Source organism: Lotus japonicus, chromosome 3, assembly GCF_012489685.1.
Source record: "Lotus japonicus ecotype B-129 chromosome 3, LjGifu_v1.2".
NCBI lineage: Eukaryota > Viridiplantae > Streptophyta > Magnoliopsida > Fabales > Fabaceae > Lotus > Lotus japonicus.
Genome location: NC_080043.1, coordinates 75537553 through 75541855, shown reverse-complemented (window position 1 = coordinate 75541855; position 4303 = coordinate 75537553). Strand labels below are relative to the sequence as shown.

Below are 4303 nucleotides of genomic sequence, written 5' to 3'. Positions count from 1 at the left end.
TCTTTTAGATAAGCAAATGATAGCTCAAGTGATAGATCAATCCCTGGAGGATGGAATTTTTCTTTCCGATGTATAAAAAATGGTGAGACAATAAATAATAGGTAATGATAAAAAAAACTTATCTATTTGTTGTTTCGATTTCTTTTTGTTTTGTAAATGGATATACAATTTTGTGTAGATAAAAAAAAATCAATGAAAACATAGTAGGTGTGCTCGTGTTCAATTTACCTTATTTTTTAAAATTTAAATCAATCAAGGAGAGAAAGATAGCTCTCCACTTTGAATATTTGTAGATTTTGGTGACACTTGGACTTTGTAAATTTATATCAATCAAGAAGAGAAAGAATAGAAAGATAGTTCTCCATTTTGAAAATATGTAGAAGGAAAATCCCAAGCCCCAACGCCTACAACATACATGGATTTCAGGTAAAATGAGCATTATTAAGGCCCCAATGGAAGAGAATACATCAGGTATAAGCTAACATACAAAGACTGATACATCAACTTATGAATAGTTCAAGAAAAAGCAGAAAATGGTAATCTTATATCTATCTAAGAACCTTTTTAAATGAGTCCACAAAAGCTGAAAAATTAACCTTAGAATAGTAGCTCTTGAAGACAAAGTTAAATTTTGATGAGTTTCTATTCCTGCTCATGTGTCGTTAACAATAGAAAGCTTGCCAATCTTTATTCCAAAGTCAATCATGCACTGCTATTCCTGCTCATGTGTCGTTAACAACAGAAAGCTTGCCAATCTTTATTCCAAAGTCAATCATGCACTGCAGATGAAGAAATTCAATACCAAAATAAGAATGCAGAAGAGGAGGGTGGTTAGTAAGTCGTTTTAAAAACATAGTACCATACTACCATACACTTTCTCATGTATATTAATAACAAATCAACAATAAGTCCCACAAACCATCATCTATAAGAACATTTGAGAACAATCTGTCAGCTAAGAAAGATTTATTAGCCCTAATTAATAGCAAAACCATAATCCAAACATAGAATGAGAAAGAGAGATGAGTGGCTAAACTCCAATGTCTTGCAAGCCCTTTCGATAGTTATGTAACAATTCTCCACCCAATTTCTTTTATCATATATAAATATAAAAAATAGGAGCAAAGGCAAAAGGTTGAATGAAAAGGTAAAAACAGATAAAAATGAAAAATGAAAAAGTTAGAATCAAAATTTGCAAACAATGAAAAAGTAGCAAACAATCTGCTTCTAATTCAAAGTCCATTGAATTCATACCTCTTGCCCAAGTCAAAGCCCAACGTGTCTCAAGTGCTTCTGCAATCTTTGGCTCATAAACACATTGTTGCAGCTAAGTCGCTGCTGCAATAAAATGCCCTTCCTGGTCTCTATGAATTGCATCATAGCCAGTTCCAACCCCATCACAAATAGTTGCATCGAAAATTAATCTCCTGCATCCATAACCATCTTATCTATCCCATCTTCACTCTTGCAGTGTGCTCAACCTTGATCCACCATCAGGGACATCCACATATCAGCATTGGAGGAGAAGTAGTGAATAAGAAATAAAAATGGACACAAAAAAATGGTATATAAGAACTGATATAATACGTTTAATTTCTCCTTGTTGGTGTCTTGTATACACATGGTGTGTGAAATTATTATAGGGCTAATTTCACCTGTAGAATCAGATATATCAGATGTGTTACACTTTGGATTGTTATACAAAGTGTGCGTGTCTCTTGAAGCTGTTGAAGAGCAATAGATAACTGAAAACTTTGCCATATTAATGTCATGCCCCATGTATAGAAATATCTCAAAATATGGCTTCTATGGCTGTTCAGGATGGCATTGACTATGCAGAGAAGAATGGAATGTTTTTTATAGAGACATCTGCAAAGACTGCAGATAATATAAATGAACTATTTGAGGAAATTGCGAAAAGACTGCCTCGCCCACCAACTACTTGATGCAGATCCAGAATGTAGTTTCAGTAAAGGATTTTTGCATTTGCTTTGGATCCTTCAAAACTGTAATGTATGAGTTGTGTTTATGTATATTCTGACTATTAGATAACTATGGTCTTTTATCAACCTGTAATAATATCATGGAGACGATCATATACCTTAGGTTATGCTTTGTGAGACCCACAAATCTGTTATGATTCCATATCCTTGGGTCTTTTATGCATTGTTTCTGATTCAGTCAAGGCTGTAATGTCATCAGGATGCCATGTCTGACACACAATGCCTTAGGTGGTTGTAGACCATGCTTTATTAGACCCACAAATCATGGCAAAATTGAACATTTTTGGATAATGGTCGGTTAAATTTCAATTTTCGTGCCCATTTTGATATAAAAAAAAAAGGAATCATAAAAAAATCTCTAAATTAAACAAAATAACAAACATACATTCGCTCCTAAATACTTTCATACCCCAGTACTTGCAATTGTCCTTCTTAAAATCTGTGATGCCTCTGTTGGTGGCAACAACTAATAGACCCATCTCATTCTCTAGAGCTGGATTGAGAAAAGAAAAACATTCACTCCTAAAACAATCATGAATCATCCGTAGGCTTTCTGAATAAGGATTATTGCAGAAAAATGAAGGGAAAGGAAACAAAATTACCTTCAAAGAAATACGTATCCTAGAATAGAACCAAAACGCTGCAACAAAGAAATTCATACATAGATGTTATGCAGCGAGCGAGATATCATTCAGTAGCACAAGAAGGAAACTTAAATCGCAAACCCTGGCAAGCAATAAACATTAAGATTAAAAAGAAAGGGCCAACAATAAGATCGATAGAGGAAACTGAAAACCTGATAAATCTGATTCTGACCGCTTCTCAGTTCCAACCCAATCGAGTTTAGTGCTCTGTGATGGTTTGAGATCGAAGAGAGGTGAATCTTCTGTGTTCCAATCGTAATCCAAAAGGTCTTATGTAGAGGTTACATATACATTTTCAAAGCCCTACATAGCTGCTATCAGATTATAGATGAGAATTGTTGCAATAAATCAGGACTATTACAAAGATTAAGTCATGTGACTTTTAAAAAAATTTACATGATATTTTAAAGGTGTCATGTTACTATTATATAATTTAATCATAATCATTCATAATTAAATTTAATGAGCATGATTTATTACGATTAAGAACATTTTTCTCGCACCATAGGTAACTTATATATATATATATATATATGACATTCAATTGATATTAGTAGTTATATAAAAGTGTGCGATATCAATCAAGGCCCTATTTGGAAACACAGCTTAATTAAGTGTTTATGGTCATAAGTGCTTATGACATAAGTGTTTATTCATTCGCTATTTTAAAATATTTATTGAAATAAATCGAAAATAAGCTATATATAAGCATAAGCTCTTTTTCATAAGTTATCCTAAGTAGCTTATGAAAATAAGTCTCATAAATGTTTGCATAAACTCTCCCAAACACTGGCATAAGAGCTTATGCTATCAGATAAGCTCAAATAAGCTCTTCCAAACGGGACCTAATTTAATGTTAAATAGTAGTATCAATCCGTAGATTGATCCGTAGATTGATCAAACCGTGCATCACACGGGGATAATCCTCGTATATATTAGAAAAGAAGAACTTCACTCAGGCTGATTTAGTGACATGTCATTCTCACGTTAATTCTTAGTGACGTGTCATTCTCACGTTAACTCTCATAAAAAAAATCCACGTGTCATTCTCACGTTAATTCTAAAAAAAAAATACATTTTTAAATTTTAGATTTGATTAGGATTTAGGTTGTTTATTTCTTGATTTTATCTTAATTTATTTTTAGAGTATTAATTAATTTTTATGGTATTTTTATTGAATTTTCGGATTTTTAATTAATTCAGGATTTTATGAGCTTTTATTGTGATTTGCTAGATTTTGATAGTTTTTATCTATATTTATTTAGTACTGTTTTAAATTTTAGATTTGATTATGATTTAGGTTGTTTATTTCATGATTTTATCTTAATTTATCTTATTATTTATTTTTAGAGTAATAATTAATTTTTATGGTATTTTGATTGAATTTTCAGATTTTTAATTAATCCAGGATTTTATGAGTTTTTATTGTGATTTGCTAGATTTTTATCAATCTTGACCTATTATATTAGATTAAATTAGAGCATATAATGTACCTAAAATTTATTTCCATAACAAATCTTGAAACCGATTTTTTAAAGGTAATTTTAAATCTAAGAAACTTTTTCATAAAATATTAAAATTACCCTAATTATATAATATTTACGTAGATTAAATAAAAAACTAAAAATTCAATAAAAATTAATTAATAAAAACTAC

The 4303-nt window shown here is 31.1% G+C and overlaps 1 long non-coding RNA gene across 4 annotated transcripts; it reads right to left on the bottom strand.

Moving 5' to 3' along the window:
- Nucleotides 1–342: 342 nt before the first annotated feature.
- On the bottom strand, nt 343–2985 carry LOC130745935 (uncharacterized). 4 transcript variants are annotated; one of them, XR_009021952.1, is made up of 5 exons: nt 2800–2985; nt 2606–2643; nt 2413–2496; nt 1255–1655; nt 343–779 (listed from the first exon to the last, which is right to left on the bottom strand). It is a non-coding gene; the product is annotated as an uncharacterized LOC130745935 (long non-coding RNA). The 4 variants fall into 4 exon arrangements; XR_009021954.1 differs by having other exon boundaries at nt 1255–1481; nt 2389–2496; nt 2800–2983; XR_009021953.1 differs by having other exon boundaries at nt 1255–1481; nt 2800–2982.
- Between the last annotated feature and the right edge of the window lie 1318 nt (nt 2986–4303).